Below are 14,318 nucleotides of genomic sequence, written 5' to 3'. Positions count from 1 at the left end.
AATGTATCGGAGGGGTGGAAGAAATTTTACACTCTGAAATGCCAGGTAGATTGCTCAGCTCCCTGCTCTCTGCTGTAGGCATGGGGTTATATGCTAAGAGACACAACATGACTTTTTATTAGCAGAGTCAGCTGCCACTGCAAAGGCAGAAGTGTCTGGTGTTCAGTCCCTAACACAGCAGCCATCCCCTGGGAGCACATCTATTAAGTCCCTGTTTAGACGCTTGCTGTACCCACTCCCTGTTTCCTTCAGAAAAGGCCTGAGCCTGTCTTTCCCCAAATCTCACCTCAGCTAACAGCAGAGGTGCCTCCAGCTTCTGCTGTCTTTTCTCATAAGACCTCCGAGAAGCCAGGCTTTTGCAGCTCAGGCAGATTGATCCGGTAGAATACAGCAGCACCCTGTGGGACTGTCTCTTGCCCAGGAAGTCTGACATATTGGGAACTGGCTTTCTCTCTCAGACTTGGTGCAGCCATGGCCTTCAATTTGCTTTTTCCTCCAAATTCCAGCTAGGCCTTCTCTTCATTTGTATATGTTTCCTCATTCTCGTGAGGCTTGGATCTTCTGTGAAGTAACTAACTCCCCAGAGAAAAAGGAGAAGGAGATGCACATCTACTATGTAATTCAGCTTTGCAAATCCCTGGCCATGCAAGCCAGGTGAGAAGAAATGACTGCGCAGAGGGCTTGACAGGAGCCTGTAGGCATGAGTCCGTAAGAATACTGTGACCTCCGTGAAACCTGCCCTGCTCAGTGTAGGCTGAGAACGGTTTTCACTGTACTATGTTTTCTTTTTCTTCCCGAGAGATGGGGGCATTCTTGGTATCAGAGTACTGTAATCATTGAATGCTGACCCCAGTTTTCCCATCTAACCACACAAAGAAAAGACTTTAAATACAGGTAACAATGCTGGCAAATTAAAGGAAGTTCTACTGAAACATGCTATAGTACAAGAATTGCCACAACTCATAAACATCAATCTCAGTGAGATATGGATGGTTTATTGAACACAACACCCCAAAACTGACCACAATCAGAGACACAATCCTGGCTTGGGAGCCAGACTGTGATGCCAGTTTTTTTGTTTTGTTTTGTTTTGTTTTTGTGTGTGTGTGTGTGTGTGTGTTTGTTTGCCAGTCTGTTTCTAAGGCAAGGTTTTTACAGGAAAAACCAAGTCCAGGTGACCAGTCAAAGCATTTCTAAGTACATTATGTCTAGGAAGCTAGACAAAGCATTTAAAGCTGACTGGCCAGGATCTAGGCTTGGGGACTTTCCAATTCCCCACCGTTCCAGGATTAAGGAAATAGCAAGGCGTGGTCTTAACTCTAACAGAACTTACATTTACTTTTAACTCAAACAGAACATGCATTTATCATCTAGTGTTTTATTCTAAGCAAAGAATATTAAACTATTGAATTTTATTTGGCCTCAGGCAGGTAGGGCCTAAGACCCTGAACTTTATTTCATCTTAGATTTAAAATGAAAACTTGGAGGCAAAATGGCTTCTGATATGCTAAAGATGACAACAAGTATTAACAGAAGAGCTATAGTTGTGCTAAGAACTAAAGTAGGTCTCAGTGGATAGGCCATAGAGTTTAAGCAGATTAAGCAGGTTACAGCAGAAAACAGTAATGAATGCTTTATAGTTTAGAGAGGTGACAAACATTTATAATACAAGCACTCGGGGGGGGGGGCTGAAGCAGAGGGATTGTAAATTTGAGGCCATTCTTGGCTACATAGCAAGACTCTGAAAATAAACAAACAAGAAAAGAGCAAAGACTTAGAAGAGAAGACAAATTATTTACCTGATAAAGATTGTCTCCTGAGAGCCTCATGCTGAAAGCTAAAGTGTTATCCCTGAAATCACAGAAAACATTGAGAGGGCCACTCAGACTCCTTATGCCATTCTAGAGGTGTCAGTAATGACAAGAGCACAAAAACAGGGAGTCAAAGGTATACACACTGGGACAGAAGAAATAAAACCTTCTATAAATGATAAACACGAAAAACTCAAAGTTATCAATCACTAGAATTAATAATAACAGTTTTAAAAGAATCTTAGATATAAAATCAATGGGAAAAATCAAACCAACATACAATTGTTAAATATTTAGGAAGTTGCTTCTTAAAACTTCCATTGGTGTTTAGGAGTAAAGCTAAAATAATATTCGTGTGATATCCAAAACAAAACCTGTGTCCTCAACTTGCTGCTTCTATTGAGAATAAGCTATGAAGTTAAGTTAACCTATAAGTCCTAGTGCTTTTCTTTCACTTAAAAACTGATTCTGAAACGTATGTGTATACAAATAGAGGGGAGCCATGTTCTCTGTAGTATGGCAATTCTAGCACCTAACACTGTGGATTCCAATGGATGAAAAACAAAACAAAGGAGCAGAACTGGAAAGGTGCAGGGGGTGTGAGGGGATTAGGCTGTTAGCTCCTCTCCAAAACATAGCTTTCATTCTAAACCCCTGACCCATGAATGTAACTTTATTTTGGGAATAAGATCTTTGCTCTTTTTTTTCTTTTAATTCACTTTACAGCCTTGTAGCCCCATCCCTCCTCCTCTTTCTTTCTCACCCTCCTTCCCTTTCCCTTTCCCCATCCCCTTTCTCTCAGAAGAGTGGAGCTCCCTTTCTCATTCATCCCAGCTCAGACTGAGCATGTCCTTGTCCCCTGTGGCCTGGCAATGCAAACCCGTCAGGGACAAGTGATGAAAAAGCTGAAAAGAGAGTATCCAATGCAGTTTCCACTTCCCTTACTAGAGAACCCACACAATGCCTAGCTGTCCATCTGTTAATTCTCTGTAGGGGGCCAAGGTCCATTTCATGCATGACCCTTGGTTGATGCTTCCGTCTCAGCAAGCCGCCCTGGTGAGTTGGCTCTCTTGGTCTTCTTATGGAGCTCCTGTCACCTTTACGCCCTTTTCTCTTGCTTCCTACTTTTCCACAAGATACCGTACACACTACTCAATGATTGGCTGTGAGTCTCAGCATCTGTTTCTAGGTGCTGCTGGGAAGAGCCTCTCAGAGGATGATTCTATCAGGCTCCTGTCTGCAAGTTTAGCAGAGTATCATTCATAGCGTCAGGGGTTAGCACTCACCAATAAGGTGGGTCTTTGGTTGGGCCAGGCATCAGTCCGACATCACCTAATTCTCTGGTCTATCTGCTCTATCTTTATCCTTACACATCTCTTGGGCAGGGCAAATTTTGGGTCAAAGTTTTTGTGGGTGGGTTATTGATCCCCTCTCTCTGCTAAGGGGATAGTTTAGTTACTGGATGTCCTCTTCAGTCTCTAAGGCCTCTGCTACTAGGAGTCTCTGCTTGAGTACTCCTCATATCCTCTTAGGAGCCTACCATGACTTAGCTCTCCAGCTTGTTAGAGAGATAGCCTCACCCTCAGTTTCTCTTTTCTCTACAGTCCACTGTCTTCTCCCCCTCACTCTCCCCAGGTCTGATCTCTACCCTCTTAACTCTCTGTATGCCCTCTCCTACCTTGCTCCCTCTCTTTAGCCATTACCTCTCTCTAGTCTATCTCCCTGGATCCTCTGCTACTTATCTTCTTTGGGTCTGTGCTTTGCAGTACACTTCTCCTGTGGTATGTGGCTAAAATCACTTATAAGTGAGTACATATCCTAAGTGTCTTTCTACGTCTAAATTACTTTACTCAGTGTGATCTTTTCTTGTTCTATCCATTTGCCTGCAAATTTCATGGTTTCTTTGCTTTTAATAGCTGATTAGGATTCCATTGTGTATATTTCCCACAGGTTTTTTTTTTAATCTATTCTTCGATTGAGAGACATCGAGGTTGTTTCTATATTCTGGTTATTGTGAATAAAACTGCTAGGAATGTAGTTGAGCAAGTATCCTTGTTGTATGGTGCAGCATCTTTCGTGCATATGCCTGTATATGCCAGGAGTGATATAGCTGGATCTTGAGGTAGTGCTATTTTTCTTAGAAAGCACCGGATTGATTTCCAAAGTGTTTGTACAACTTTGTACTCCCACAAGCAATAAAAAAGTGTTCCCCTTCTCCACACCCTCACCGGCATGTGCTGTTGCTTGAGATTTTGATCTTAGCCATTCTGACTAGTGTGAGATGGACTCCTAGAGTCATTTTGATTTGCATTTTTCTGATGTGTAAAAATGTTGAGCCATTTCTTTAAGTGCTTCCTTGGCCATGGAAGTGCTGGCTCAGCCATTAAAAGCTAGGCTCGCAGCCATAAATACAGGATCTTCACTCTTTGAGAACATGATTACATTAAGATTGGAGTCATCCAGATTAGGGAATGTCTCTTTAGGGTTTCTATTACTTCAATAAAATGGTATGACCAAAAGCGATGTGGGGAGGAAAGGGTTTGTTTCAGCTTACAACTCTCAGATCACACTCCATTACTGAGAGAATTCAAAACAGGAACTGAAGGCAGGAACCTGGAGGCAGAAGCTGATGGAGGCCATGGAGGAATGCAATTAATCTCTAACTAAGAAAATGCCTCCTAAAGGCTTCTCTTCAGGTCAATCTTATAGAAGCATTTTCTCAATTGTGGCTGCCTCTTTTTAGATAACTGTAGCTCCTGTTAAGCTGACAAACAAACAAAATACCCAGCCAGGACTGGGTAGGTGCCATACAATCTGTAGTATCTATATAAGATATGATACAAGTGTACAAAGAGATACACCCACACACAAGTGCATGCGTGAAGGCAGAGACTGTAGTTACACTCCTACAATCCAAGAGAACCAAAGGATTCTCCACCAATACCCAGGTTAGGAGGAGTCTTCAAGGACCATGGCACTGCTGAGACTTTAATTTCAGACGTGAGATGTGAGAAAAACTTTCCTGTTATTTTATGTCTCACGGTTTCAGATACTTGTTCTCTAGGAAAGCAGCGCAGGGATGTATGAAAATAAAATCCCAGTGCCACGAGTCTAAAAGAGAAAGTCTAAAGCTTTTGCCAATGACTTAAAAGAGAAAACATTTCTTTAAAATTTTTAAAGAAACTTTAAAGGGCACATCTTTGTTTTCTCTAATAGGAATTCTTTATGTATTTTGAATACTAATCCATTATCAGATCAATGCACTCAATTTACTTAATGATTACCATCTACTCAACCTTTTATACATAAAATATTGAACTCTTTAATTGCTCTTTTTAACTTGCAATGGCCCTGGCAGTTAACATACCTAATTCTCACTGCTGCTACTAACAGAATCAAAATTAGCATCATTTACCCCTAGGCTGTTGAAGTAGACTTCTCACTTTCCTCCTTCCACAACTTGGAGACCACTACCCATCTGGAACAGGCAATCCTATACCAAGTCACTTGGTAAGACTAAATGAATATTTGAGTTCTCACCCTCTGCAAATTTAGATCCCAAAGCCTAATCATCCACGAAATAGGAAGACATGGGAATGGGGCAATCACGACAGGATCAATACTCTGATAGGAAGAGACCAAAGTGCTTTCTCATCCTCAACCCATGTGTTCAAGCTGTTGCCATCACACAGTAACCTGAGAAAAGCTAGACTTGGAGACTTTTATCATATTAGCCTAGATGAGAAAACACACAGGATGAGAAGTAGATATTAAAAATCATGGAGTCAGCATGATGACTTAGAAGATACTGAGGAGACAGCCAGCTTTTGGCCCTCTGAATTATATAATTTTTTCAATGTGTCCAGAGGTGTTCTGAGGGTCTGTATTATTAAAGATGTAAGTATATCTACATTTTCTTAAACAAAGGAACTTATTTTTTCTATTTATTTATTTTGCAGGACTGGGTGCCACAGCACTTGTGTGGAGGTCAAAGGATTGTCTATGGGAGTCAGTGCTTGCCTTCCACCATGCAGGCCCTGGTGACCAAACTTAGTCTGACTTGGTGGCAAGCACCCTTACCAGCTGAGCCTTCTGACTTTTATCATAAAATAAAAAAATTAAAGTTGTTCTTTGTTTTACAAAAATACATATTTTGAGGACTTCCAGCTTTTACCATGAACAATTTTGAAGTCTACAATTACTTTCCATGCAGATAAATTGTGTGTAGGTATAACCTCTTGTGTACTATATAGATCCTTTACCTGTCAATGAACAGCTGATTGGCCTATAGCTGAGCCAGGAAATAGAAGGTAGTTCTGGTAGAGAGTGTGAAAACTGGGATAGAGTGAAGCGCACAGGGAATTTTCTCTGGACACTGAGGCGAGCATGAAACTAAGGGAAGGTAACCAGGCATATGGCACACATAGAATAAAATAAACAGGTAATTTAAGTTATGACTTAGTCGGGGAATGAGCCAAAGCTTATTGGCCTAGGCTTTTGTAAATATATTTAAGTCTCAGAGTCTTTACTTCTGAAAACAGGAGTGTGAGTGACATTCATGGGTTGCAGAACCCTCCCTTCTTCAATTGTGTTGGCCAAAACATGGACTTCCTAGTTATAAAGCTTGATTGAATTGTACCTATTGTTTATTCCATCTCCCCATGATGGAATAGACTGTGAGACGAAAGTCCGTCTTTCCTCCTGTCTTAAAGTTGCTTTTGTCAGATTATTTACTAGAGCCACAGAAAAAGTAATTAAAATGATAATGAATACTACAGTAATCTATCCTGTCCCCTCCATCGGTATCTTCCAGGTTCATGCACTGGTCCATCTGACACATCAGCTTGTTTCTGGTGACACAAACTTCATTGCTAAAGGAAATTCATTGGTGACTGTAAATGCTTGCCTTCAACCTATTGAAGATGATAAGACAGCTAACAGTGGGTTATTTGCAGAAATATGTTACAAATAGAAGCCCTGGACTTTTAAAATTAATCATTTGGAAACAAAACACTAAAACATTAAAAATAAACCTGTTACCTGTTGTGTTTGAATCAAAAAACTTCAAGGGTTTCAAACAACTGAGTCATGAATCCACTTAAAAATTTATTTTTGGTGCTGTAAGACCTGTAATCCCATTCTATGTTTTAATGACTATTAAACCCTCAAACTAACAAGATCAATAGCCTTTAAAATGTATAATAGTGTAAAAATATTTCAAAGTAAGTTAACAATTATCTGTTCTTTTAAAGAAAAAAGTTGTCATTCCTTCCTTACATAGCTATGGATGATTATTTTGAAATCCATTTATTTTGCAATAAAGAACCAAATATTTTAAAAGTAAAACAGCTTTTCATGATATGCCATGGAATAAATGAAGAAGGCATTTATTACCTGATAAAATTACAGATACAAGCTACGGGAAGGTTCTGATTATGTTCATTCTGTAGCATTTTCCTTTCTCTTGGTGAGAGGATCTTGGCTCTCTGGATAATAACCAGTGTAAGCATGGTCCCATATGGTTACAGAGAGATGATCTAACTTTCAGCCCTGTTGAACAAAAGCTGAGTTTTGTATTTATAATTGAAGTGACCTTGGGAGGTTATCTCATCTTCTAAATTCTTTGCCCTAAATAAAAAATGTTCAGGGATTTTTTTTATAGATATGGCATCTTTATTTAGTGACGCTCAAGGTCAAATGCCCCAGTTAATTTAATCAAAGATATTGTACTCAGCCTATGCGCTGCTCTTCACTATCCTTGTTCTGTGAGATGACTAACCCCAGAAGTTGTCTGCTTTAGTTTTACATTTGTCTGATGAAAATCTGCTTGTACAATTTAGCTAATGCAAAGAAAAGGCTCTTTTATGTAATACTTCATAGTTTAATAATTCTTTGACAGAGAGCATCCATATCCCCTGCTAACTATCTCCTCCTTAAACCATCATATTATATTTCCCAGAAGATGTCTTACAGGTAGGAAAGCTTCTGAAAAATATATAATAATTTAACATTTGAAGATAAAAGATTTGTTGTAAAACTAGCCCTTTTATTGCTAGGATGTCATTCAAAATAAAATAATACCTTTTGACATGTTGTGGCAATTTGGTTGCCATTACTCTAATCTTGCCCTCTAATTAGAAGGAGAAATATGGATTCTCATCAGTGGATAATTTAACAAACTCAATGTCAGGAAATTACCACATGTTATTCTTGCCAAGAACTAAAATTTGTGGGCGTGGAGGAAAAACGTTCACTGCTAGACTGAGAAAGTGACTTACAAGAATGGCACACCCCACAGGTGAGCGTGTATGTTTGGGCTAATGGAAGGGCTTTCACAAGATCCAAAAGGCATAGTGTGAAATATCATTTCACTTCCAATCCCCACCTGCTTTGGGATGCAATACAGAAAAGAAATTAAGTCATTTGGGGGAAGAAGATTGTGAAAACACTTTTTTGTTTTGCTTTTTATTAATTACAATTTATTCACTTTATATCCCAGTTGTAGCTCCCTCCCTCATCTCCTCCCACTCCCATTCTCTCTCCCTCCTTCCCTCTGACTCTAGCCTATGAGGTCTCATCAGGACTGGTTGCATTGTCTTCCACTGTGGTCTGGTAAGGCTGCTCCCGCCTCAGGGGGAGGTGATCAAAGAGCAGGCCAATGAGTTTATGTCAGGGACAGCCCCCGTTCCCCATACTAAGGTACCACTTGGACACTGAGCTGCCATGTGCTACACCTGAGCATGGGTTTTAGGTTATCTCCATGCATGGTCCTTGGTTGGAGTATCGGTCTCAGGAAAGAACTCTGGGCCCAGATTTTTAGTTCTGTTGCTCTCCTTGTGGAACTCCTGTCCTCTCCAGGTCTTTCGTCTCCCCCTTCTTTCATAAGATTCCTTGCACTCTGCCCAAAGTTTGACTATGAATATCAGCATCTGCTTTGATACCCTGCTGGATAGATTCTTTCAGGGGACCTCTGCGGTAAGCTCCTGTCAAATTTATTTTTTTTAGCATTCACTTTACAGCCTGATTGTAGCCTCCCCACCCCTACCCTGTCTTGTTCCCTGTTTTCTACCTCTTCCAATGTCCATCCCATTTGCCTTTCTGAGTGAGGATTGATCATCTTACCCAGAGTCCTCCTTCTTGTTTAGCTTCTTTAGGTGTACAGATTTTAGTATGTTTATCCCATATACTTTTTAAAGCTTCAGTGGGCATGATTACAAAGTGGCAGTGACTCCAGGAGAACCTTAGGCTGAGAATCGTGTTCCCATGGAGTTGGCAAAAATCTTCCTGGGCTGGAAGTCAAATCAATGTGCTTAGTCATCTCTCTTCCCACTATTAACTTTTAAAACTGATAACATAGGTTTCGAGCATAAGCAGGTAACCCTAAAATTATAGATATGCAACAAAATCAAAGCTATTCCTTGATCCCATCATAGTCTTGTAAGAATGTATCTTTGGGGACAGCCTTCTCTTTGGGTTGGACACTCATTCACTCCCCCTATATTCTCGGGGTTCTTTCCACTCATCCAGGCTTTCAGAATGACACAGGAAAGGCACAATCATATTTCAGCTACTTTGGCCCCAGAAGTGACACAAACTCTCTTTCCTAAACCATTGGCCAAAAATCAGTCATCGAGGTAGAAACAAGTTAAGGAAATAGTCTGGTAGTATGCTAGGAGGAAAGAAAGTGAATGTTGGTAATATACCACAGCCTCAGCCTCTGCCAGGCTGCTTGGCTGCTTGGATCCTTTTACTCATTCAGTGTGCCCTGGAGGCTTACTGCTAGATTCCAGTTTGGAATTTTCTCCTAAAAGCTGTATAATGTTGGCATTGTACTAGGTTTTAGTATTTATTTTCAACACAATAAGCCTAATGAAAGGAACTTCTCATAACACTGAATATTAAGTCAATTGATACCTTTCATGGACTCAGAATATGCTGGGAACTTGCTGATTTCTCTGTACAGGTCAGATTTTTAGTTTTTAAGGCTAGCAATATTACCTAGTTAATCAAAGGACTAATCAGTGGAGAAGTATGCTCAAACTTGGGAGGACCAATGAAACAGGCTTAGGAAGCAAGGAACTTCTGGGGAGCCAGGCATTTGGAACCAGAACAGCAGCCTGGCAGAACAGATTCACCCAGAGATCTGCTGGTCCCTTCTACCGATCAATTTCTTCAAAAGAGACAGCACTCTAGAGTGCTTGCTCCAGCTTCAGGTGCTACAGTAGACTACCTGCCTGGCCAAAGTGAAGTCAAGTGTCTTCTCAGAGTCTCCACAGTATGTACAGAAAGGGGAGTTGCCTCTAATTGCTTCCTAAAACTACTAAGAATGCATACAGTGGCTCACCCATAAAAGGATAATGAATTTCAACACTCGTGTTCCTTTGCCATGATCAAGCGCTGAGGAAACGAACAACTAATATCTATGCTATCCGTTATGTCTCATCACCCTATTCCTCCTGCCATTTACCATCCATCATCCATCTATCTCTGCAGACACAAGGACAACTGTGTTAGCCAGTAAATACCTGTCCCCAGATTCCAGTCACATTCATTCCATCTTACTGTCCATAAAAATGAGTCTTCCTAAGGCAGCTTTGATGTACCTTTTTCTCCCCAAGGCTTATGGATTCCTGAGCAATAAATGAAAAATGTGACAGTTGGAAAGAATGAAGATCCCAGTCTTACTGCCTAACATGGCACAAAGGAGTACCAGCTCCAGGGATGGGACTCGTCATGCTCATGAGGCAAGATGTTTGCTGTGGTAGAAGACAAAGCATTTTTTGCCAAATCCTAAAGCCAACATATATCTAAAGTTTAAAAAAAAAGTCATTTTCATGTTCAGATTAAATAATTTGATTAATGGCAATGAGTGTGTACAAATGCTCTTTAAGTTTCTTCACAGGGTCCAGCAAGGCAGCACATACTTTTAATCCCAGCAGAAAAGCTGGTGGAGCTCTGTGAGTTCAAAGCTAGCCTGGTCTACATAGTAAGTTCCACGCTACCCAAAGCTACAATGAGACTTGTCTCAAAAAAATTATTTTTTATAGAACAAGGTTATAGTTGCTGTTGATATCAAGCTTCTTTTCTACCACAGGTGTTAACACTCTGAAAAGAGTGAACTTTGCTGTTGGTATTACAGTCAATAACCTCACTTAGTTTTCAGTTTCCAGTCTTAGGATGGGCATATTCAAAATAAAAAATTACACTATTCTTCAGTGGAATTCTAAATGAGTCCTCCATACGAATTTGAATTTTCATCTCCAGATATGATGGCCCCCACTCCAAGTGATTCTGTATTTTAGGGGAGTTCATTGTTTTTGGCACTCTAATGCCATGCTTTTGAAGAATTAAGATTCAGTTACAAGAATGAGCTATAATGCAGTTGTAAAAGACACTTCATTGTGTCTGCTTCCCACCCATTAACTGTCGAGGATAGGGTTACACACTAAAATATTTACATAAATCAGTGCTTTTAGTCTTCACAGCAACCCAGGATGTAGGTTTTAATTTTCCATTGTATCTGCAGTGAATTTGAGCTGTGAGAGTTGCTAAGCCAGGCTTCTGTTTGAATAAATGATGAAAGCAGAAGCCAAACCCAGCAGTACTTTTCTAGAAGCCATATGCATCCACTGCAACTTTGCAGAGCCACTCATCTGTCTCACATTGGGGCAGAGATGGGGGTGAGCTGGCTCTTTGCACCTATTCTTGGTATACATGATCCTGTGGTCTGCAGTAACAGTAGTAATAGTAACAATAGTAATAGTATTAACAGTTGGTCTGGACACCTTACCCAAGGAACAAGCGTTGCTCTTCTGGAGCCACAGTGGACAGACTGTCACTTAAGCTGCAGAACATCATAAAAGGAGAGAGTTCTAGCCTGACACTTGTTTAGATAGACACAGTCTGCATATAAAGTGGCCTATATAATGTTGTCAGGTAATCTGGATAGCAGAGAAGATACACATCAGGAAAGCTTTGGATGTTTCTAAAACCATTGAGGAATCTGTTTGATTAAAATTTGGTGTGACAAGGATTTAATATCAGGTAGCACGGCAGCAGGCAAACAGGCATTGTGCTGGAGCAGTAGCTGAAGGCCTACATCTTGAGCCACAAGTAGGAGGTAGAGAGAACTAACAGACAATGGGCGAGCTTTTTTAAAACATCAAAACGTGTCTCCAGTACCTCACCTCCTCTTGCAAGAACACTCCTCCTAATCCCTTCCAAAATGTTTTTCCAATTAGGAATCACATATTCAAACATATGAGCCTATGGAGGCCATTTTCATACAAACCACCATGACATTAGTAAGAGGTTAAGAGAAGTCTAGATTCCAGTCTGTTATCTTAAATTGTAGAGCTTAAGTTCTTTCTGCTATGACAAGTGCCTGCCTTAGAAGTAAAATTAAAAAAAAAAAAAAAGAACTTGGTGTACAAGCCTATGGTCCTAGACAGTTAGGAGGCTGAATCAGGGGGATTGTAAGTTCAAAGACTGCTGGAGCATGCTGGGTAACTTAGTGAGATCTTATTTCAAAATAAAATTGCAGTGAGATGATTAGTGATGTGGCCCAGTTGGTAGAATATTTGCTTAGCATATACCAAGCCTTGAGTCTAACTTCTAGCACTCCACAAAGTGGGCATGATTGTGCATTCCTGTCATTGCGTCATTTGAGGGGTGGAGATAGAAGGATCAGAAGTTTAAGAAAATCTTCAACTATACAGTAAATTAGAGGCCAGCCTGGGCTACATGAGACCTGTGTCATAAAAGAATGCTGGGGTTATGGCTCAGTGGTAGAAAACTTTGTTTAGCAGAAAGGAAGTCCCAGGTTCAGTCCTCAGTGCAGTAGAACAGAAAGGGATGGACTCCGAAATTTTGCACGAAGGCTGAACTTGAACAACTATAAATTATGATAGTTCAAATAAAGAGTAATGACAATTGCTTGCTATCTATCACTGCCCTCTAAACTCAATAAAAACTTATTTCTTTCTCATCCTGTATTTTCATTGACTGTAGAAGCCAACATAGTTGCTGTTATCCCTTTCTCAAAGAAGAACAAAGAACAAGTCCTATCCTCTCAAAATATATAGGCAAGTGACAAGGGATAGAGGAACACTAAAGCGAAAGAGAATGCCCAGAAAACTACAGCTTTGTTTGTTTTCTGCTTTACTTGGATCTTTGGCCACAAGGAAAGGCTCAGACCAAACTGAAGAAGAGATTGCTACAGTTTTCATCAACAATGGAGATCTCAGGATACAGCTTCAAGTATGCATGGGCCTTAAGGAGGCAGACGCCAAGCCAAAAACTCTAGAGCCCTTGGCTGTGGGCTGTGTGGACCTCCAGTGCTGATCCAACCAGAAAGACCCAGCTGCTCCTTGTCCTTTCTCTTCTCGTTGCCAGACAGCTTCCCCATCAACTACTATTTTTTTTCTATCTCCGAGTTTCCATTACTTAGGGCTTTTGTTTTCTCTCTACTTTTTAGTTCGATGTTCTTTTGTAGACTTATCCTTATAAGTGGACTCTTTATTTTTTTATTAATTCTTTAAAACTTTCATAGATACATACATTAATACATATAATATGTATTAATCATATCTAAAACACTCTTACTCCACCCAGGGTTGTTCATATGCACATGACACTAGTACCTGAGGAACCTGCCAGTGATCACTCTGCTAAGGAAAGGCACTCTCCTTCCCCAACTGCCATTGTTCCTCCACTAATGGTGTGGCTTAGGATCTCCTTCCTGCTCCATGCTGAAAATTTTAACATGTATAATCTTGTACAGACATTATGTGAGTCAACACAATTTCTGTGAGCTCATGTGTGCAACCGCCATGGCATGTCCAGAAGACAGTATTTCACAGCACCCCTCCCCATCTTCCGGCTTTGTTTTAGTTACTTTGTTTTTTTCTGTGAAGAGACACCATGACCAAGGTTCCTTATTGAGGAAAGCATTTAAATGCAGGTTTGCTTGCACTTCCTGAGAGGCAGAGCTCGTGACCATCACAGCAGAAAGCAAGGCTGCAGACAGGCGTGGAGCAATATCTTGGTTTTTACATATGATTCACCAGCAGTAAGGAGAGAGAATGGGCCTGGTGAGGGCTTTTGAAACCTCAAAGCCCAAAGACCACCCCCAGTGATACACTTCTTTCAATAAAACCACACTTTCCAATCCTTCCTAAACTGTTCTAACAACTGGAAACAAAGCATACCAAACATTCAAGCATATGAGCCTATAGAGTTCATTCTCTTTCAAGCCGCTACAGGCTCCTAAATTCTTTTCATTTCCTTGTACACAATGATCCTCGAGTCATTGGAGATGAGGGTTGAAACAGAGAGGTTGTTCCATCTGTGTCTAAGTTTTCATAGTCACTTGTTCTCAGCACTTTGAACAGTCAAAAATCACTGCATTAGCCTCTATCGACTGCAATAAGAAGTTTCTCTGACAAAGTTTGAGATCAGCACAAACCTATGAGTAAAATCATGAATATTTAGAAGGCAGTTTCACAT

Source organism: Meriones unguiculatus, chromosome 9, assembly GCF_030254825.1.
Source record: "Meriones unguiculatus strain TT.TT164.6M chromosome 9, Bangor_MerUng_6.1, whole genome shotgun sequence".
In the NCBI taxonomy this organism is placed as follows: Eukaryota; Metazoa; Chordata; class Mammalia; order Rodentia; family Muridae; genus Meriones; species Meriones unguiculatus.
Note: the sequence above shows the minus strand (reverse complement) of the source record.